At 37.1% G+C, this 23,061-nt stretch overlaps 1 long non-coding RNA gene across 1 annotated transcript; it reads left to right on the top strand.

Moving 5' to 3' along the window:
- Positions 1-287: 287 nt before the first annotated feature.
- Positions 288-16,522, top strand: LOC116552355. Its single transcript, XR_004269345.1, has 2 exons — positions 288-358; positions 15,205-16,522. It is a non-coding gene; the product is annotated as an uncharacterized LOC116552355 (long non-coding RNA).
- Positions 16,523-23,061: the final 6,539 nt, after the last annotated feature.

The raw sequence follows: 23,061 nt of genomic DNA, 5'->3' as shown, positions 1-23,061 counted from the left end.
CACTAGTTTAACTCTGCCCCCTTGTGCGTATAGGATGCATTGAGATGGGGCCTATAAGCTTCATAGAAAACAAGGCAAGTCCAGTGTTTCTCCTTAAAGGATTTGATTAAAATCTCCTGGAAAAATCATTTACAATTTCTATATCTTATAGGATAATTTTACAAGGTAGTCATTAAATAATTAGAGAAACATTCTTCTATGGAACAATAATAAACTGCATTAAAATTATATTTAGGAGTAGAACATCTCCCTAACATTTGTAGAAACTTTACACTCTGCAATGAAAATGATGTCCTAAGAAACAACTTTTGCGACAGACCAATGGGTGAAAAGATAAGCCGTATGAAGCTATAATCAGGTGATTTTTGGTATAATTCCCTGTCTTACCTCTATGACATTCTCAGTTATGACTGTACATACTAAAAGAGGAAACATTTTGACTTAAAATTCTAACTTAACAAAAGAATATTTTTTATTCTAATACATTTACTACAGTTACTTTAAATAACAAACGACTCTTAAGTACTCATTAAAGTGAACTCTAAAGTACTCAATTAACTTTTAAAGTGAATTTACTTTTTATAGCAAAAACCCTAACAGTGTGCTGAAGGGTTTGTGGCATGTGTAGAAAGAAAGCAACAGTAATAGCCAAAGATGGAAGGGGCTGCAAATGGAATTAGGTTGCTGTACGACTCTTCTGTTATAGTGAAGTGACATAATGTTAATTTAAGGCTTACTGTGATTAAAGATGTATAATGTGGTCCCTTTATACATATATAGCCAATAAAAAACCAAAAGAGGAGATAGAATAGAATACTAAAAAATTATTTGATTAATCCAAAAGAAAGTAGTGGTAGGGACTAAAAGAATTAAAATAAAACAGAAGGAGTAACAAGAAAACATAGCAAGATGATAGAATTAAACAAGACTCTATTGATAATTGTCTTCAATTTAAATAGGCTAAAAACTCTATGTAAAAGGCAGATAATCAGGCTAGGTAAGAAAAGCAACATGTAATTATATGCTGTTTATAAAAGATTCCCAATAAATATAAAACAAAGTGAATGGAAAAGTATAAAATATAATACACCATGCAAATTCACGTATTACGGCACATTTCAGGGAAATGTGCATTACTAGAGACAATGAGGGTCATTTCAGAGTGATAAAAGATCAATTCATCAGGAACATAAAATATGAAATGTATATACATATTGTAACAGAGATATTATTATATAAAGAATGGCAGAGCTTAAAGAGAAACAGAAAAATACACAATAACAGTTGGAGATTTTAGCACTCCACTGTCAGTAATAACTAGCGGACATATACAAAAATAAAAGCATTCAGATTGATGAGCAACTCTAATTACAAACAGCGTAACCATCTAGAACATTGTACCCAATAATTGTAGAATATACATTCTTTTCTAATACATGTGGGACATTCATAAAGACAGAACACATGACAGATCATAAAACATCTTTTGATAAATATGTAAGAATTGAAATAGACAATATACTATTCTGAGCATAAGGAAATTAAATTAGCAATCAAAATATTGGGAAATAAGCAACCATCCTTAAGTAGCTAATAGGTTAAAGAAGAAATCACAGGGTGAATTAGAAAATATTATGAATTATATGATATAAAGACACAATATATAAAAATTTATAACATACAGCCAAAGCACTACTTAGAGGCAAAATCATGGCTATAATTGTATAGAGTAAGAAGCTATAAAAATAAGCCATAAAAAAGAAAAAAATAATAAAAAATAAGAAATTAAACCTGGAGTTAGTTACAAAAATAAGAACTAATAAATATGAGCAGAAATAAAAGAGAAAACCAAGAATATAATCAACAAATTTGATATAAAATTAATAAAAGTAAGAACACTCTAACTAAATTCATTCTCCTCTGCAAGGAAAACACACACACACACACACACACACACACACACACACACACACACACAAAGAAAACAAAACAAAACACAAAGAGAGAAAAAAACCACAAACTACCAATATCAGGAATGAAAGATAATACTTTACTACCAATCCTGCAAGTAATAAAAAAATAATAGAGGAGTATCATGAATATTTTGTGCAAATAAATTCAAGAACTTAGATGTGATGGAAAAATTTCCAAAACAAGTACAAGAAATTTAAAATCTATGTGTCTACTTATAAATTTGAATTTTCAGCTAAAAAATTATCCTTCAAAAAATTGCCCAGCCCATATGGCTTCGCTGATTAATTCCTTCAGATGGAACACTCCTCAATTCCTTGCATGAGGACATATATTCTTGATGCCAAAACCTAAAAAGGGCATTACGGGGAAAGAAACTTTTAGATCATTATCTCTCTTGAACTTAGATTCAACAGTTCTCAAAAAGTTACAAATTAAATCCAAGAATACAAATAAATGAAGAACTCATCATGACCCAGTGGGGTTTATCACAGGAATGCAAGGTTGGCTCGACATATCAAAAATCATTCAATGTAATTTACCACACTAATAATGAAAGGAAAGAAAAACATAATCATGTTTATATGTGCAATGAAAGTATGAGAAAACTCAGCTTACATTCATGATTGAAAAAATTCTTTCAACCTTTCTGTATATTTTAAATATTTTTATTTTTACTTTTTATTTTCAGAGATGGATTTTTTTTTTTCACTCTGTCATCCAGGCTGGAGTGCAGGAATGGAATCTTGGCTCACTGAAATCTCTGCCTCACAGGCTCAAGTGATCCTCCCACCTCAGCCTCCCAAGTAGCTGGGACCACTGTCACGTGCCACCACACCCAGCTAATGTTTTGTATCTTTTTGGTAGAGACAGGGTTTTATCATGTTGCTCAGGTTGGTCTTTAACTCCTGAGCTAGGCAATTTATTTGCCTAGGCCTCCCAAACTGCTGGGATTACAGGCGTGAGCCACTGCACCTGGCCTATTCAAAAAAATTTTAAATATACCATTGGGAAAAAAACTGTAGAGACATGATTATATATGATATTATAAAAATATAATTATCCTTAATTGATCTATAGATGCAATGTAATCCTATTTTAAAAATCCCAGCAGAATTTCTATTTTGTTTTACAAAATTTTACAAACTGTTTCTAAAGTTTATTTAGAAACACATACAAAAGAACAGGAAGAATGAAAACAAAGAACAAATTTGGAGTACTTACCCTACCTGATTTAACACTTACTATGAAGATATAATAATCAAGTCAGTGTGATATTGGTCTAAAGATAGACATGTAGGTTAATGAAACATAATAGAGACTTCAGAAATAAATTGATCCATATATAAGTTCCTTTTTTTGACAAAGACACAAAATTAATTCAATGTGGAAAAGAAACATTTCAACAAAAAGCTCTGGAGCAGTGGTTATCCATATGGAAAAATAATGAACTTCAATTCCTGCCTAATATAACACATAAAGTTAATTATAAACTAAAACAAAAATTGTCTAGAAAAAAATAGCAAAATATCATTTGACTTTAGAGTAGGCAGAGTATTCCTAAACAGGATAAAAAGAGACAGACACGTCTTTCTTCCTATTTATGTTACAAACCCTAAGTGCTTTTATCCATTTTTATGGATTGCCTGTTACCAGCATTATGTGGGTTTTCAGCACAAGCTTCTCACTTATATATCAAAATACAGCTTTACTGCTACCAGATATATTACACTGGAGGTACAATGCTAAAACTCAAGTAGATACAGAAAGTAATTTTTAAGAAAAAGCAGAGTGAGTTAGAGTGCTTTGGTCAAACTTCCAAGGAAGTGAGACTTGAACCTTGAAGGCTGGTGAATCAGTTTCCTATTGCTGCTGTAACAAATGACCACAAACTTAGTGATTTAAAATACAGATTTATTCTTAAAGTTCTGGGGGTCAGAAGTCCAAAATCAGCTAACATCTTGATGTTAGCAGGGCTGCATTTCTTCTGAGGCTCTAGGGGAGAATCTGGTTCCTTCTGGAGGCTGCAGTGTTCCTGGCTCATCTTCACAAACTAAGGTCAACAATCACATAGCTTTGTCCTCTGCTTCCATCTGTAAATGTCCTTCTCTGACTGCTTCTCATTTCCCTCTTTCACTGATAGGGATCATTGTGATTACATGGCGCCCACCCAGTTAATCCAGGAAAACCTCCCCATCTCAAGATAGTTAACGACCATATCTGAAAAGGCCCTTTTGCTGTGTCAGGTAACATAGTGACAGGCTCCAGAAATTGGGGTCCTCCTTCTGCTTACCACAGCTGGGTAGACTTAGGATAGCTAGAGAGGAAGCCCATTTTAGATTACAAAAGAATGAGTATGGTTTCATAAAAACGAGAAAGTTTTCTGGTGGTTTAGAGTCTCACCTTGGGATGTAAAGAGAATGGATAAGCTGAGGAATGGTACAGTGGGCAGCCAGGTAATCAGGAATATTGCTTTCCAGGCACAGCAGTATTTTGACTTTTCTGGTCAATGGGAGTATTCTGAAGTTTTTAAAGTGTAGCATCAAAGGTCCTGGAGCTTTATAGCATCTTAGAGGAAGTCCTGACCCCAGCCTGTGCCTTCAGGAATATGAAGTGTGATGAACTCCATTTTAAAGATAAGACCACGAGAGTCTAGCTGTTGCCTTACCTGAGGCATAAATATGGAATATTAGCTAGCCTTGTTACTGCATGAAGAGTGACTGGTTTGGAATTGGTGATACAAATCCTCTACACATTACCTTTCAGGGTCATTGACTTGTTAACTTTTCCTTTGGCCAAATAAAGAGGAGATGGAATGTGTCTGGGCTCTTCTGCCAATCAAAACTTCTTGGAGTGACAGATGCCAATTTTAATACAGGTACCATGACAGTCAATTAGCATGTACTATTTTTATATTCCATGGGAAATAACACGGAACCTTTGAAATCCATCTGAATTCAAGGGGAATTTTTTAGACAGCCTGAAAAGAATGCCTGCTTGGTTGTCAAACTCTGAAAAGAATTTAATGCTGGTGAATATTTCCAGCCTTCAACTTTATCTAACAAATTTCTTCTTAATATTGTTATTCTTTGGAATTCTGACCCTCTCTTGTATCTATTTAAAAGCCTTACCTCATATTTTCAGAATTCCCTACACTGGTATGGCTAACTATGAAGTCTTGCATATTCATGGCTATATGTAAGATTTCAATTGATTAAAAATGTAATCAGAAATACAGGGTTAAAGGAGGTTTTCACTTAAAGGAACTTAGGAATTAATGTCTTTAAGAAAATGATAAGGAGGTTTGATGCCCCTTTCAGTATTATGGTATTTCAAAATTGCTTCTGAAAGATACATCTTATAATTTTTACATCTTTTTTTTTCTAAATAGACATTCATACTTTTTTTGCTTACCATATTATAAGAGGTATTTGCAATTTTTAAAAGGTATACATTAAATATCATTTATCAACATGGCTCTTATATCCAACAAGTTTTTATTCTCAGTATTAGCATAATACCTTAAGTAACATACATCTCTTGGTTTAACACTAGGTACCATACCTATCAAAACTCCTTTTGTACAGCTACATTTTTCTTTTCCAAAACACTTTGCAAATGTTACTTTCTAAGTACAACCCAAGACACAGTTAGTTTCTAATATCCCTGTGTTGTTATTGGCAAAACATAATAATCTAGGGAGTTGCTAATTGAAGGATAGGTACCTCTGCCTGTTTCCCACATCACTGTAAGTGATTAGGTAAGGTTATTGCAATATTTGCAGAGCCATCAGGGAGATTTTTACCACTTGATGCTTAATTGTTACTCATTTCAGTTCAAGTGGAATAATATCCCTTCAGCATTGGTTGGCACGTGAAGGAAGATTAACATGTAGAAACCTATATGTCACTCTGTATCGTGAAATACAGAATGAAAGACTATGTCATTCTTAGGTCTGAGCTCTAATGGACAAAATGTAGTATCAGAAAAAATGCATGTCCCTAATTTTCATCAGGAATCTTTTTAATAAGCCCATGACAATGGATCATCTTCACCCTACAGTTGAGACTTTGGATGCCTCCAGAGAGATGAGAAGGAATGGAGGATTGTTGTTCTTCTGCTGGGGCATTTGCTCACAGCTCCACACATTGTGGGCAATTAACTTTCTTTAACAGATGAAAGACAGCTAGCAAGTGCCCTGTGACAAAGGATAGCAATGGGAGATGTGGCAGGCCAGGAGTAGTGATGGATTATCAATCGAAAAAAGTGATTAGATCAGCTCCTTCAGAGAATGGATTATAAGTACATTAGTCCCGTTTCCAAATTTGTTGTCCCCTGATTTTCTTTAAAGGTGGCTAAAACTGAAAATTACTTTTTTTTTGTTTTTTTGAGACGGAGTTTTTGCTCTGTTGCCTGGGCTGTAGTGCAATGGCACAATCTTGGCTCACTGCAACCTCTGCCTCCTGGGTTCAAGAGATTTTTGTGCCTCAGCCGCCTGAATAGCTGGGATTACAGGCACCCGCCACCACGCCTGGCTAATTTTTGTATTTTTTTTTCTATATTCTGTTCATGTATAATATTTGTATTTTTAGTAGAGACGAGGTTTCATCATGTTGGCCAGGCTGGTCTCGAATTCTTGACATCATGCAATTCACCTGCCTTGGCCTCTCAAAATGCTGGCATTATAGGTGTGAGCCACTACACCCAGCCAACTGAAAATTACTTTAAGAAAACAATAATCAACCTAAGAGGAATTCAAACCTAGATGGAAACAAAACAAAGTTTTGTTGAAGGCTTCCAATGCTGCATTTCTTTTCTCTTTTCCATAGTTCTTATTAACATCTAATGTACTATATCACTTACATATTTTATTATTATTTTTTTTTGTATCTTGATTATAAGCTCCACAAGGGCAAGGATCATTGCTTTTTTTTTTACAGTGCTGAGACCCAAGGACCTTTTATGCAATAGGTGTGCAACAAATATCTTTTAAATGAATGATTTAATGGAAGGAGTGAATGTGGTCCTTGATATACTTCCATAATGTTTAAAATAATTATAAGCCAACATTATGTAACACACAAGTGTCCTGCCACTGGAGGGCCCTAGGTTATAGCAAAAGTCTCAACAATCTAGCCATTAATATTTTATGTGTGGGAGAAGCCCTTTTATTTGCTGAAGATTTCCAGCTCATCAAAATTACAGTCGGTATATTTGGCAATTTCATGCATTTGTAATATTTATTTTCGGAATAAATATTTTATCTCTCAATTGAGTTCTTTTTCCATTTGGAAGGCACAGTTTCCAAGTAGAAAATCATTTTTGTATTGGGTACTTTGATTACTAATGTACTGAATGTATTTATACCAATTTGTAAATAACAACCTTCTTTGGAGGAAGAAGGATCTGTAAGATCCATGAAGATCACCATAGTTTGGCTATGAGAGGAGACAGGGTTAATGAAAATCAAAATTTTCTGGAAATTCTGAGAGTTTATCTTGGCATGTTTAGGTTGTTAAAGGTTTGCTTTATTTAGTTATAATATGTGTCAGTAATTTCCAGCTTCATCTTATAAATTCATACATATTTTAATGTATGACATGAACATACACATACCTATGCATATATGATACATGAATACATACTACACAACTATGGGCAATATGTACACATATATTTAGTACTAGGGATTTTCTTGAGATTTACATTTTCTAATGACTTTTGACTCTATATGAACCTCAGAATTTTCATGGTCAATGTAGTAAGATCATATTTTCCCTTTCTGTGAGTACCCTTAAAGAAGAAATTACATTCAAATCTTTAGAAGTGTCATCTATACTTTGCTCAAAAGTTTGACAAATCCATTATTTCTTAATGGGAGTTTTAGAGCTGTCAACTCAGGAAGTCTTACTTAGGAAGTAGAGCAAAAGTTACACATTTCAAACACAGAAAAAATGAGAAATTTTATGGCAGCCTGTTGTGAACCAACCTAGTTTGTGTTAGTGGAGGCTGGAAGTAGGATGGTCTAAATCTCAGGTAAGCCAGGCAAAGACTCACCTTCTGCAAGAGAGATGCCACCAACAGAAAATACTTGGTTCCCAGGACACTAAAAAAAAAAAGAAATTCTTCCCCTGCAAATGTGCCTGCTGTGGTGGCAGGAGCACTTCTGAGGACAGGGCACAGGACCAGATGGCTGGTTTCACCACCTGCCAATGCCCGGGCACCATTTTGGATCCCTCATCTTTCTCTCATTGTTGAGGTGCTTTCTGACACCTCTTTCCACCATGGGGTGCTTTTTGTCCATGTCACACATCTGCAAGGGAAGACACAAAATCTTTTATACTCAATATTTTAAGGTAAGTAATTTATCATTGTCTTCCATCTATCATATTTTCCTTTATCCACAGGAAGGAGAGATAATTTGGGGCTCTTATGTTAAACAAAAATATCTGATTTTCTATACTTTTAGAATTACAGATGCTAGTTTGAAAACAGCATTTAATTACCATGCAATGCTTTAATATGGAGTGTGAGTGTGTGTGTGTGTGTGTGTGTGTATAGTGGTACCATTAACATGATCTTCTTTAAATAAGGTTAAATCATTCAAGCCCACACAGTTCTAAGGAAAATTCCAAGACATCCTAGTGAGAAAATTTTCCTGGTACCAAATGCCAAGCAGAATTTTATTCTTTTTTTTTTAGATGGAATCTTGCTCTGTCATCCAGGCTGGAATGCAGTGGCATAATCCTGGCTCACTGCAACCTCTGTCCCCTGGGTCCAAGTGATTCTCCTGCTTCAGCCTCCTGAATAGCTGCGACTACAGGCACCTGCCACTGCACCTGGCTAATTTTTGTATTTTTAGTAGAGACAGGGTTTTATCATATTGGCCAGGCTGGTCTTGAACTCCTCACCTTGTGATCTGCCCACCTCGGCCTCCCAAAGTGTTGGGATTACAGACATAAGCCACTCTGCACAGCCAAGAATTGTATTCTTAAAAGATTTTTGGGTTTAAATTTTGACAGGATATTTGAAATGAATTTACTATTTGGAATTTCATATCTTTCTTGCTCCTTCATAAACAGCCTCTTCTTATCACATTAACTAGCCACAGCAGTTTGGGAGAGCTTACAGTTTAAAAGCTTCAGAGAGGAACCATTTTGATCAGAATGAAACAGCAATTGAGGACATACAGTAGTGTTATGGATTGAATGGTGTCCTCAACATTTATAGGTTGAAGCTCTCATCTCAATATGACTGTATTTGGAGACTGGGCCTTTAAGGTAGTGAAGTTAAATGAGGTCATTAGAGTGAGACTCTAATCCAACAAGAGTGGGGTCCTTGTAAGAAGGGAAAGAGATACCTAGGATGTGGCCACAGAGGAAAGACCATGTGAGGACACAGAAAGAAGGCAGCCATCTGCAAGACAGGGAGAGAGGCCTCAGGAGAAGCCAATTCTGCTGACACCTTGACTGGGGACTCTCCGCCTCTGGAACTGTGCAACAGTACATTTTGTTTAAGTCATCCAGTCTGTGGCATTTTGTTGTGGCAGTCCTAGCAGACTAATAGAAGTAATAATAAAATGTTAACAAGGACATAGAAAATAGTAGTTATTTCAATATGAGGCCCACTGGGTGTTTGCAAAAATGGCTACATGCTTTTTTGCAGCTCCTTCGGTTAGAGATGATGTCTTTCTGTTTTTTTTTTTCACCCCCTGGATGTCTTCTGATCACCTTTCCAGAACCTCTCTCCATGTATCCATCCTGTTCTCAGACACTGACCTGTATAGACTATACCAACCAGCTTCTCTGCCCTCTGACTTCTATTGCATTGGCTATCAGGGAGCACTAGCAGGTGATGGTAGAGAGACAAGGGGTAATTAGGGCACTGATTTGCCTAGAAACTTGCCTGTAGGGTCACCATGGGTTGGTTGCATCTCCTAAGGGAAGGTCCTCTCTACCCAGACTTCTACCTGCCTTTGGGTTCTGGTAGCTGCCAGCTCCCTTCATCTCTTCAGGTCTAAAGCTGGTAGTGAAGTGATATGGTTTGGCTCTGTGTCTCCACCCAAATCTCACCTGGAATTGTAGTAATCCCCATGTGTCAACAGTAGGACTAGGTGGACAAAAGTGAATCATGGGGGTGGTTTCTCTCATGCTGTTCTCATGATAGTGAGTTAATTCTCATGAGCACTGATGGTTTTATAAGGGCTTTCTCCTTTATTCAGCACTCATTCTCTCTCCTGCTGCCCTGTGAAGAGGTGCCTTCTGCCATGATTGTACGTTTCCTGAGGCCTCCCCAGCCCTGCAGAACTGTGAGTCAATTAAACCTTTTTCCTTTATAAATTACCCAGTCTTGGGTATTTCTTCATAGCAAAGTAAGAATGGACTAATACATGAAATATCTTTCTTTCAAGTCCCAGGGCCCAAAGTACAGCATGAACCATTGTTGTTTCTCTCCCTGCTGCCCAGACCTTTTAAATAAGTTTTTTTTTTTTTAATTAAATTCTCTTCAAATTACTCTTACATGATTGTCCCATTACTCCCTTGCCTGAATTCTGACTTAGGGATACAATACAAAGACTATCAATCTATTCCACTGATGAAATAATTTTTTTTCTCTACTAAGTATCACCTGTGGTGCTGGTGGTGGTGGTGATGGTGGTGGTGGTGGAGTGTATGTACAAGATTGTATTTGTTTCTTTCTTGGAATTGCAGCACATCAAGTGATAAAATTTCTTGTTTTGCCTTCTCTGTGTGTATACTACTGCATGTAAATCTATTTTCAGCCTGGAATCAAACATTTCTTCAAGGCAGGGCAGGCTAATTTCATGGGTCAAGAGGCTACCATTCTGTCCTTTAAAAAAGAGCAAGTGTCTGACTGCTTCTTACAGTGTTTGTATCAGGTAGGTAGGAATTATGATAACTCTGCTGATAAAGTACAAAGAAAATCATGACATAAACAAGACAAGGGGTTTATTTTCTAAGTAGTAAGGAGCACAGATTTTAGTTAGTTCAAGGTTGTTATGTGTGGTAGATCGCAAAATTGGTCATGACTTGTTACAACTCTTCTCATCAAGGGGGAGGTTGTATTAGTCCGTTCTCATGCTGCTAGTAAAGACATACCCAAGAGTGGGTAATTTATAAAGGAAAGAGGTTTAATTGACTCACAGTTTCACAGGGCTGGGGAGGCCTCACAATCATGGTAGAAGGTGAAGGAGGAGGTAGGTCATGTCTTACATGGTAGCAGGCAAAGAAATCATGATAGCCAAGCAAAAGAGGAAACCCCTTATAAAATCATCAGATCTGGTGAGACTCATTCACTACCATGAGAAGAGAAGGGGGGAAACTGATTCCATAATTCAGTTATCTCCCACTGGGTCCCTCCCACAACATGTGGGAATTATGGGAGCTATGATTCAAGATGAGATTTGGGTGGGGACACAGCCAAAGCGTATCAGAGTTCTATTTCTTCACCCTACAATCCAGAGTGGCCTTGTGACCGATAGTGTGTGACAAAAGTGACAGTAGGCAAGTCCCAAGTGTGAGTCTCAAAGACTTTGCATACCTCTTCTCTTGGGACTCTGCTGTTTGCTGGAGAGAGACTATAAGCAGAAAGGCTTCTATTGTCCTAGCTATCCCAACTGAGGCCATCAGAAACTTGTTAACCCAGCTGACCTGCTAGCTGACTAAAGACCTACGAGTGAAGCATCCAAAATCAATCAACACTAGCCCAGGTTGAAAAAAGTCATCTACTTTAGCCCAGCCCAAACTGTCAAAAGGCAGAAGTGGAGCTAAACAAATGAGTTTGTTTTAATCTAAGTTTTAGGGGTGGTTTGTTATGCAATAAATCTTGGTATATTATTGTAGTTCATCAGAGCCCACGGCTCTTCCAGTTCACTGCTCTACCATTCTGAAAGTATCAGCTGTGTCCTGATATTCACAAGGAGGCTGCTGGAGTGCTAACTATTACACCTGTATTCCAGACTGGAGGAAGAGGAGAAAGGCAAAAGGAACCTTTCACATGAAAAAATCGCTTCTTTTAAAGGAGCTTGCTCAAGAAAACCACCCAATGTTTCCCTTATATGTCTACTTAGCTATGCCTATTTCCAAATAAAGTTGAGAAGTATAGTTTTGATAGATGGGCACATTGCAACCCAACCCCCAAATAGGTCTGTCATTGAGGAAAAATTGAATATCACTTAATAGTTAGCAATATTACTACATTACTGTCATAAACCCTCGGGGATTTTAGGACACCTTAACATTGAGTCTGTTGATGAATGACTCTTGTTCTATTACATAGAACTCCTGTGTGATAACTAGATTGGAGTCTTCATATATGCCTTTATCTTAATATTATTTTCTTTTTATAAAGTGAAAGCAAGTTTATTAAAAAAGTAAAGGAATAAAAAATGGCTACTCCATAGACAGAGCAGCCCCAAGGACTGCTGGTTGCTCATTTTTATAATTGTTTTTTGATGATATGCTAAACAAGGGGTAGATTATTCATACCTCCATTTTTTAGGCCATACAGGGTAACTTCCTGACACTGCCATGGCATTTGTAAACTGTCATGGCGCTGGTGGGAGTGCAGCAGTGAGGAGGACCAGAGGTCACTCTCGTTGCCATTTTGGTTTTGGTGGATTTTGGCTGGCTACTTTACTGCAAGCTGTTTTGTCAGTGAGGTATTTATGACCTGTAGTTTGTGCTGACCTCTTATCTCATCCTGTGACTTAGAATGCCTTAACTGTCTGGGAATGCAGCCCAGGTTTCAGCCTCCTTTTACCCAGCTCCTATTTAAGATGGAGTTGCTTTGGTTCACAAACCTCTGACATTTCCCCACTTTCTTTTCTAAGAGAACCCTTAATTCTAAGGGTTGCAGAGGGACAAAGATTCATCTTCTGTAACTTCTTCAGGCTGAATAGGGGCGATGATATTCCTGCCTACTTATGAGGGTCTCTTGTATTCAGGGTAGCCAGGAACTCAGTCAGAAAGGATCAGTATGGTGAGGGCCATGTCTGACTCTTGAGTTTCAACAAGAGGTGATCTCTGGGAGATTAGTAAGTGTTAGTTTAAGAAAACACTCAGTAATCTATATTGTTCTGTATTCCTACCCAAAGAGTAAAACAGCAATATACTCCACAAGGGTAAAGGAAAATAAGTAAAGTTATTCCAAGTAAACTAAATTAGTAGGCTTTTAATGAACTGGGCGACTGTTAGAACTAAGCTTACATGGGGTTGTTAATTGATTGTAATGTGCCTAGAATTAGAATACTGATCCAGATTATTACATTGCCCATCCCTCTGGTTTCTTCTGAGCAGCAATCAGAGATCACTGATTGGTTCACAGGAATAATCAGGTTACCCTAAATTGCAGAAACAAACTTAAAAACAACTAATGAGACTAGAATTTAATAACAAGTGTACCCTAGTTCTTGAAACATAGTATTTCAGACTCCAGTTTCCCATTTTTACTAAAGACAAATCACTGTAAGGCTGATTTGCTTTATTATACTTGGTCTGATTATTTGTATAAAGTGCAGCAAGAATAATTATTTTTCACATAGGCTTTTTAATTGGCTTTGGTGGAACTCTGTTTCGTAAGGAATCTCAGATACCACTTTTTAAAAGCGGAATCCTGCCATGGATTTGTACCCTCAAATACCTATGAGTTGAGTGAATTTCTCTCCTTTTGATGTCCCAAGTTAACTTGGGGCTCCTGGACCTGATAGAGAGTGGCATTTTTTACTTACCACAGGTCAGAAACCCCATACAGTGACTGTGTATGCAAGGTATAAGGCTGGTTTCCCAAGGGGCTTTTATTGGCTCCGTAAGTCAAATTTGATTCCTTAAAGAGAAACACACCATTCCAGTCAAAGCTTTGGTAAAATAACCTATTTCTCCAATTTGTGTCCTGTTAAAAAAGAAAACAAATTTTTATTGCACTTACACAAATATATTGCCATAAGTTAAAGATACTCACAACCAGTTTCCAAATTATGGAGAAATTAGGTAGAGAGAAACAAATATGCTCCAAATTTTGTTCACAGGAATATACTTTACTCAATTGCTAAAAGCTATAAATAGCTAAAAAATAAAACAAAACAAAAAGCAAACAAACAAACAAAAAAGCTCCATGACTCTGAAAAACAAAACAAAGCATCAGCAATGTTTTAAGCAAGTTAAAAAGATTACTTTAGTTTTCCGTAGGTTCAGTTAATTCCGTTAACTCCTGTTCTATTTGATATTTATGAACATTTTAGCTCTTTATGAGAGTTTTGAAAGTTGTTTCCTCTATTCTAATATTACAATTTTCAATTAGACAACTGCATTTAAGAACACCTGCTAGAGTTCTATAGTTGATTATAAATCACCTTCTAAAGAGGATTAAAACAAGACAATTGTCTGCGGATGACAAACTGTTTTAGGAAAACAAGACAACAATTGTCTGTGGATGACAAAATGTTTTAGGACAGCCACTATTAAAGCTACAATTGATAAGGAAATTTGGTAACTTCTGTGGCACACAAAATTTTACATAATTCTAATTATTAATAATATACACTAAGTCATATTAGAATTACAGGAGTTTCCCATAACTTTGGAACATATACGAATAATATATTTATGCAAATATAGCTGAAAGAAAGCAAAATATGATTTCACATTTGATAATGTTTCCTGTATGATTTTTATGTCAAATAAGCCAAATTTTACCTTTACATTAATGTCCTGTTAATGTTAAACCCAATGTTTAATAAAACCTTATAAGCATATTTACCCAATTTTAATGTTTAGCCATAAGGTAAGATTCTTAAAAACCTTTTATAACACTTTACATTTTTTCTTTTGTGAAACAGCCAATCAGAAAAACTTCTTGTGCTTTCATTCCAATGTTTAATTTATGGAAAAACTGAATAATACCTGCTTTAACTTTAGCCAATATGTTCACACACAGAATCTCTTACAATTAATTTTTTTATGAACCTTCCACAACTTGTTTAAATCTTTAGATTTTTTTCTTAATGAAAACAATCCTTTAACACTTTAGGCAGAAAAAAGTCCACATTCCTCTGACTTCTTATAATCTTTCACCAAAATACATTTTACTTTCTTTACACATCTTGCATGTAAAAATGTTACTTTAGTGGTTTTAATTACATGTTATAATGTTAACTCTTAGAAACTTATTTTTGGTGGAAATCTTGGTAAATCTGAGATTTTAATTATGTACTAGGTGTGGAGCCTCATCTAGGACACACAAGGCAGAAGTGGAGATAAGAGCTGACTCTCCAGCGTAGCTAGGGGGCGTGGCTAACCCCACACGTCTCCAGGCCTTATCTAGAATCTAATGGCTTTAAGGTAGGTAAATTGAACAATTTTCAAGTCAAAGAAACAGTTTGACCTTAAAGCATTTAGCAAATCTGATATCTGACTTTAATTTAAACCAAATGTCTACATTTTCAAGACGTTTTATTTTATCAATAATCTTTAAAACTGTCTTTATTTCCAAAGGATTACTAAAGTTATGTGAACAAAAAAAGCATTAAAGTTTCTATTGTTCTTACAAAATATTTGATTTAAACTCTTATTTTTTAAGCCAATTAATGAGAGCTCTTTTATATATAAACATGCAACACATATAAATACATAGACAGAAGATTCAGCACTTGGAAGATTTTTCATTTGCCAGTTTCTTGATGGGATTATGGGCCTCAGGGTGGAGCTCTTGGAAAAACAGGGCCAGGAAAGCATGCATTTCTAGGGTCAAATAAGTAGCAAATAAGCAGCTGAAGGCAAAGACAGATCCCCAAAATGAAGGATGCCATTTTAGACTGATTCCTGAATCCTCAAAAGGAGGGAAATGATGTAAGAGAAGGCAATGCAGTGCTTCTACTCTGCATGTCATTGCAAGGCAACCCAAAGCCAATCAGCCCATTTTGTAATCAGCCCGTACCTCATGGGAGTCTCATCTCCCAGTGGGGAGTGAAAATGTTTTCTTATCTTCCAAGTGGCCCAGAGTATGCTTCTCTGATTCAAGTGTTCAAAGAGATAAGTATCCCTTCATAACTACTATCAGCCATCCATTAAAGTATATTTCTTACCAAGTTATTGCCACTAAAACTCTTTCATAATGTGAAGCAATTTCTGATACCCCCAAACTTAAAAGCTTCAGACAAAAAACGAAACAAAACAAAACAGAGCCTTTGGTTTTGAGAGGGGTCTCTCTGCTTTTAATTCCTGGGGTTTCATGAGGAAAACAGAGGATTTTTTCTCAAAACAGGGTCTGTGGCACCTCCTCTGTTTTTCCCCAGGGCTCCCAGGCTACCAGAAGTTACCTTACAGCCTCTCATTTTTGCATTAAGACTGGTGAGGCAAAAAAATAATAATAATAATTTAAAAAAAGGGAGAAAAATAATTCAATCAACTGAGAAGAAAAAGTCTTTTCTAGAAAAATAAGATCCAAGAAGGGAAAAACATAAAGACCTTTTAAGCATATCTATAGTTTGTTTATACACTTTTAATTAAGCCGATTTTAACCATATCACTCTTTGATAAAGTCCTTTTAGAATTTAATATGCCAAATGGCCAATATTTCCGGCTTTTGAACTTCACCAAGTGCCACTTCCTATGTGCTTAGAGAAAGAAAAACTTAAGACAGTCCATGAAAAAGAATACATAAGGTCACACAGATATTAAACCAGAAACAACTTACTTCCTAGGTGGGGAATGGAACCTGGAATACCACTGTGAATGTGCAAAAACTTAACCAGTAAGCTAGAGCACAGGGCAGCCTCCATTTCTTTTCCCAGAATGAGTCAGAGTACTTGATTTTGAGCTTGCAAAGGCTTTTAATTATTTACTAAGATTTTTTTAGAGCTAACTATGACATGAACCCTAAAATTCCTGTTCCCTGAAGGCAGAGACCAAAAGGAAGTACTACCATGTGGTTAAAAGCTCAAGCTCCCAAGGACATGAAACAAGGTGGAGACTTTATCCAGTTTTTTGTTTGTTTCAGGAACCTGCAGCCACGTTTGTGACTGACCACCTTGCTGGGTCAACTTGAAAAGCGGGCTTCCAGGTGTTCTAAGTTGGTGTTTTATCTTGAAGTACCCCTTGACACAGAAAAATGAATTCACAGCACAAAATACACCAGTTTAAGGATAGCCTGAGAATTCTTTTTCAGGTTAATCAAAACTTTACAAAGGACATAAACACTGATTTTTCTTTTCCATTCATTCAACTGTTTGCATAGAGAGGAAGAAGCCAGAAATCTGACTGGTAAGAAATACCCTTTTGCTTGCATGCCAGGGTTTTGGGTTCCCTTCCCCTGAGCGACTCTAGTGATCCAGCTTGCCATCTTGTGGCACCATTGCCCTGGGGATCAAGCCGAATCATAGGGAATATTATTATTTTTTCATTCTGGCCTGAGCATAATACATGTGATAAAACATAGACATTAGCTACTCTGCTTAGCCCCTTCATCTTTAATCCAACCTCCAACTTGGAGTTTCAACACATGATCTCTGGGCAAGGCAGTTTCCCTGAGTAAGAGAAAAGAAAGGAAAAGGAGAGAGAGAAAAGCATTGTCTGTGGCTGGGTAGGGAAGGTGAAATACTTAGAGAGGCCAGAGAAAGACCCACCTATTGCAGCAATACTGAAAAGTTCAGGCAGCTGTGGCTGCTGTCATGAAAAGATTTTTTCCCAGCAGTCCTGTCAGCTCTCAGGTTTCCCCTTTTAGGGAGGAAAAAGCTCCCCATGTCCCATGATCCTGTACATGTCTAACCCTGTCACCCACAGCCATCAGCAAAGAGTACAAGGCAGATTAATCCAAAAAGAATAGCAGTTAACATCCCATAGTCCCAGACCTGTTCTTAGTCCAGAGGGACTTTACCAAGAGGGGCCTCTAATTTTAGAAGGGACTCTAACCCTCCTAATTTGGACCTCTAACCCGAGGGTGGTCAAACGTCCTTGCCTTTTATTAAAAAAGGGACAATACTGAAAAGATCCCCCTGATTGAAAGGAAAAAGACGGCAGCACTGATTGAATGACTTTGGGTAAGTTGTGGGGTACCCAGGTAAAGAATGGGATTGGGTTAAATGCCCAATTTAGGGGAGTTAGAGTCTCTCCTAAGACAGAGTGGGTTAGAGGCCCTTCTTGTAGAATGCTGTATCATACCCTGTATACATAGTTTAGTGCAAAGGCCTATAGAAACAGCTCTCATGAAAACCTCCCTTAGTTCACCCCCACCTTATTCAGATAAACTCTTCCTTCTTGATGTCCAAGAAGAACAGCAGAGCCTAGATGTGCTAAGGCATCTTGAAGAGGAAAAACTACAAAATCAAAAGGGAGAAATTGTCAAAGATGATAAATTCCTCTTGAAAAGGCTTTAGTTTCCTGTTCTTTGTTTCTTAAGATGAACTTCCTTGTACTTCCTTATCTCCTAGCCACCTGTTCTGTAAACTACCTTCCTGCCTTTGCCACACCAAGACAAGTCCATATATGCCTTCCCACCTGGTAATGGGCAGTCCTTCTTCCTTCCTGTCAAATAGACTCTATTCAATTTTAAACCTTAGCCAATAGAGTTAGCTTAGATTGTGAGGTCCAACCCCAGCCAATGGGGAAAGAACACAGAAGTGCTAGGAACTGTGTTAGGGATAAAAACCCTGCCCTACTACACTTTGTGTGCTCTTGTGATTGTGACTGGTGCAAGCTGTGCCCTTCTGCAGAAGTAACTTGCCTTGCTGAGGAAAAAAACAAAAAAGCAAGTAAAGGAATAAAAGAATGGCTACTCCATAGACAGAGAGCCTATCATTATTTTTAATAGAGAAACAGTCTCACTGTCTCACAGGCTGGAGAGCAATGGCAGGATCACAGTTTATTGTAGCCTCAAAAATGATCCTCCCATCTTGGCTTCCCAAAGTGCTAGAGTTATAGGTATGAGCCACTGTGCCAGGCCATATATGACTTGAAAAATGGATGTAGTGATTCTTTGTTTGGCTTTATTTCCATTTGTCCTCACACTTGCCCTGGAGATACAACTGTGAAAGCTAATTGGCTTTCAAATGTTTCACATACTTCTGAGATTTCACAGTCAAGGAGAAGGCAAATGGAAGGAGCATTATGTTGAAATCTACCCACAGATAAAACACTAACCTGAATAAGACTACTGTAGTATTAATAGTTTAAATGAGAAAGGAAGGTGTGGGGGAAATTGTCAGTGTTTCCAGATTCTTTTAACACTTTTGTCTAAAATTCTTTTAGAATTTGTCAGTTTCTGTTTTAGTTTCCACCATGTAAAGCTTACAATTGGAAAGCCTGGTGCATGATTGCAAACTGTTTGAGATGCTTTAGAACACTGATTTTGAAGTTATCTGTGGGGAAGGACGCTTTTATAAAATTTACCACCTCTTCAAGTCTGCTACATGGTCATCCTGCACATGACTAGCAGGCAGTGTGCACCATGGGGCTCATCACATGCATTTCCACACTATCTAACTGGTCCCACCATGTGATAAGCCCACTGATCACGTGCTTGGATGTCCTGGCAATGGAAAATTGCTATAAGAATTTCTAAACACTTACTCTTGAGTTCTGTACTTATCTCATTGCAGTGACAAATGGTTGACAGATCGACAAATAGTTCACAGACCAGCAGTATGCTCTGCACCAGGGGAGTTTATAATCTTGTTGGGAAGATAATAATTAAGGAAGGGAAATCACTGTTTTTAAGGCAGCATGTTAGAAAGTGGAGGTAATATTGTTTCTGTTCTGTCCCCAGTAAGCAGACCTGTAAACAAGAATTTGGGTGGAGATAGTGTGTGGGAAGATGATATAAATTATCTATCAGAAAGTACCTTTAGGGATGTGGAAATGTGAGGGAGAGAAAGGAAGGATGCCAATCGGAGTGCGTTCATTTGCAGGTTATTTATTGCTGTAGGAGACTGAGATGAATCATGCCGACCTCTCAGACTGTGTAGGGATTGAGTTGCTTCATACAACATACTGACAAAGCTGAAGTATCTGTCCTTCAACTTTCAGATGTCATTGCTTGAGGGTTACTTTTTTTCTGGGGAATTCTGGCACTTCCTCCATGAGCTGGGCATGTTCCATTGACCACAGAAATCCTTCATGCAGAGTCATAGTTTGCTGTAGAAATGGTGAGGAGTAAAGGGACGTGAGTGGGTGTGGCCAGCATCTGCTCATGCCATGTATTCTGTAAATAAACCCTAGACACAGTGAAGAATATCAAGGATTATTCAATAAAGTTTTCTTGGGGGAAGTTTACTTTGAATTTGGCTATAAAGAATAGATACAAACAGAATGTCAGAGAGAGGGAGAGAGAGAGAGGCCTAGCCCTGGGAATGCAGGTAGTGAAATCAACAAGGACAAAGATGGTAGTAAATAAATACCTGTGGGAGCTACAAAGGAAAAGCCTACCTGGAATAGATGTACCATATTGCCTGGAGTAGAAATGCCACATTGGGGAACACGTGCAGCTTGCTTGGTATTGGTTAAAGATGTGTCATGAATGAAACATAAATAATAAAAAATGATAATAATTGCTGACATAGAATGGACATTCATATGTCCCTGCTATTATAATGCCATGGAGTGGGCATTTATATATGCCTGCTACTGCTGAATGCCTTATTTGCATTGTGTTTTATGTAGTATGCATGAAACTTTATTCTGTGACTTTCAGGTGTAAGCAATTTTATGTTACACACTTTTTTAATATAATTTAAATCTACTCCCCAGTTCTACTTGCTCAGATGAAGAAAAATTCTCTCTCAGTTGTGTTTTACAGGAACTCATCCCCTTTCTCAGTCCATACCTGAATCCCAGGGCAGAACATTAAGAGATGAGTCTGGGGCCGGGCACGGTGGCTCACGCCTGTAATCCCAGCACTTTGGGAGGCCAAGGCAGGTGGATCACGAGGTCAAGAGATCGAGACCATCCTGGTCAACATGGTGAAACCCGGTCTCCACTAAAAATACAAAAAATTAGCTGGGCATGGTAGCGCATGCCTGTAATCCCAGTTACTCAGGAGGCTGAAGCAGGAGAATTGCCTGAACCCAGGAGGCGGAGGTTGCGGTGAGCCGAGATCGCGCCATTGCACTCCAGCCTGGGTAACAAGAGCGAAACTCCGTCTCAAAAAAAAAAAAAAAGAGATGAGTCTGCTGGCCTTGAGTTCACTTTGCTGTGCTCAATTTCCAAGCGTACAGGATTTCTTAAAGACAAGTGACTTTGATGTTATGTGTCAAGCACTGGCATAAGACTCCTTGTCAGTGAAAAAGTACTTTGTGGCCTTTCCAGTTTAAGGTTCTGAAGCCACTGTGGAAACCAGCCACTGCTCCCACTATTCATGGACCTGAATGTCTCATTCACCACCCGGTATGATTTGGCTCTATGTCTCCACCTAAATCTTATCTCAAATTGTAATCGCCATGGGTCAAGGAAGGGACTTGGTGGAAGGTGATTGGATCATGGGTGTGGTTCCCTCCGTGGTATTCTCATGATAGTAAGTGAGTTCTCATGAGATCTGATGGTTTTGTAAGTGGCAGTTCCCGCTACGCCATGCTCTCTCTCTCTCCTTCCACTATGTAAACATGCCTTGCTTCTCCTTTGTCTTCCACCATGATTGTAAGTTTCCTGAGGCCTCTTCAACCATGTAGAACTGTGAGTCAATTAAACCTCTTTTGTTTATAAATTATGCAGTCTCAGTTTATATTTATAGTAGTGAGAACAGATTAATATACCACCCTTTAACCCTAAGGAAGGAGTCTCAAAATCTCTTACTTCTATGCTCATCTATTTCTGCCCATTGAGATGCTGGGGCATCCTGGGTGTTAGAAGTGCTTGGAAATTTCTGTTTTCATCTCTAGGATCTAAAATGCCAAGGAAAGAGACATAGAACTCATAGCACAATGTCCATCCAGCTTTTTGGGATAAGAGAAAAGGGCTATCTTTCATTCCGTTCAGTGCTCTGCATCTATGAATATAAAAACTTTAACTGATATTCAATATATTGTTTTATAATTGGCACAACAACTCTATGAGACAATATTATAATGTTCATTAAGGAAATCGAGGTTTAGTGAGGTTTTAGAAATACACCTAAGATTTTGTTGTTTGCTAGTGTGAAGTATGTCTAGCATCATGATATAACACCTGAAAACTATGTATGTGGTCATTTAAATTTCATTGAAAGTCAACTGCAGGCCTTGCAAATTTTGAAGCACTTGTGCAAGGTTAAGAAAACAGTCTTTTGAATGTTTCGAAGCATGAAGGGAATAGAGATGTGGAGAATTTTAAAGGGATTTGTTCAGTAATACACAGATGAGATTATGAGCATCAAAACTAGAAGATGTCACACAAGATAATTCATTGATTACTGAAAGAAACAGAAGAGGCAAGCTGAGAAGAGATAAAATTAGTGTAAGATTTTAACATCTGTTCTCCATATACTCCCATCTGTTTCAGTAAAATATTTAAGTATTTTCTTATATAATTATCACATAAATGGCTGCATGGAGCAGTTAAAATCTAATAATCTTGTCATCATGCTTTCAGACTAATTCACTTATAATTACCATTGAATCTGAGATTAAATCTTTCTGATGAACTTTAATTTATCAGTGGAACAAACCCTTTGTAACTTTGATTGCAATTGTATTGCATTTATAGAATGAATTTTAGATGAGGTGGCAGATTTATATTATTTAGATTATCTGTGTTGGAACATCATATATGTTTCTATCTTTTCAATCCTTCTTTGATGACTTTCTATAATGTTTAAACTTTTTTCTTTATATTAAGCTTGCACATTTCTCTTAAAGTAAATATCTGTACATTTTGTATTAACTGATGCTATCATGAGTTTATTTTCATTATACTATCTGATTATTGCTAATATAAAACAAAGCTATCATTTTGTTAAATCAATGTCATATTTAACCACATAATACTTAATAGATTTTATGGGCTTCAAAAGTTTTCTCTGTTCTTTTCTGGGTTGTCTAGATAGGTAAATTGTATTATTTTAAAATAATTATTTTCTAAGAGTAATACTTATCTTACATTGCTTTAG

Source organism: Sapajus apella, unplaced genomic scaffold (genome assembly GCF_009761245.1).
Source record: "Sapajus apella isolate SASKATOON/1434 unplaced genomic scaffold, GSC_monkey_1.0 scaffold11, whole genome shotgun sequence".
Lineage (NCBI taxonomy): Eukaryota > Metazoa > Chordata > Mammalia > Primates > Cebidae > Sapajus > Sapajus apella.
Note: the sequence above shows the minus strand (reverse complement) of the source record. Positions and strands in the feature narration are given on the sequence as shown.